Below are 663 nucleotides of genomic sequence, written 5' to 3' on the forward strand. Positions count from 1 at the left end.
TAAATAACATGGCAACCGTAAGTCAATACATCTCAATTCTAACCATCAATGTAAATGGACTCAATTCACCAATTAAGAGAAATAGACTGGCACAGAGGATTAGGAAACAAAATCCAACGATAATGTATGAGCCTTAGAACACCTTGTTCTCATGTAGCTATTTATGTACACAATTAAAATCCAAAAGGAAAAAAATTTCTCAAACTATATTTCCTGGTACTCAGGTATGTTAAATCCATATTCTTAATGATTCAGAGACAATTTATGGGTTCATGTAGTTGAAAAATGTAGAATTAGGTCTACATTCATACAGTCTGAATATAGGCCTGAATCCAGCACTTTTTTCTTGAACTAAGAGGATTAAGCTAATCCAGTGGCCAATGGGCAGAGAAGAGGGCAGAAGCAGTTCTCAAAGTAAAATTAAGCACAGAGGTAAGATGGGGGTAACACTCACCATGACTATCTACATCCAGGTGAAAAGCAGTGCAGAAAGACACAGAGACCAGCAGGAATGTTAGCCACACAGCAGCACAAAATTGTCAGAATCAGGAAGCAGCAGTAACAATAGGAGCCAACAGGTGCTAGGCTACATGAACCAGTGTTGTTTGGGAACAAAGACACACAGACCAGAGCAGGCAGATCCGGCTTCCCCTTTTCTTTTAA

Source organism: Octodon degus, unplaced genomic scaffold (genome assembly GCF_000260255.1).
Source record: "Octodon degus isolate 3935 unplaced genomic scaffold, OctDeg1.0 scaffold00122, whole genome shotgun sequence".
NCBI lineage: Eukaryota > Metazoa > Chordata > Mammalia > Rodentia > Octodontidae > Octodon > Octodon degus.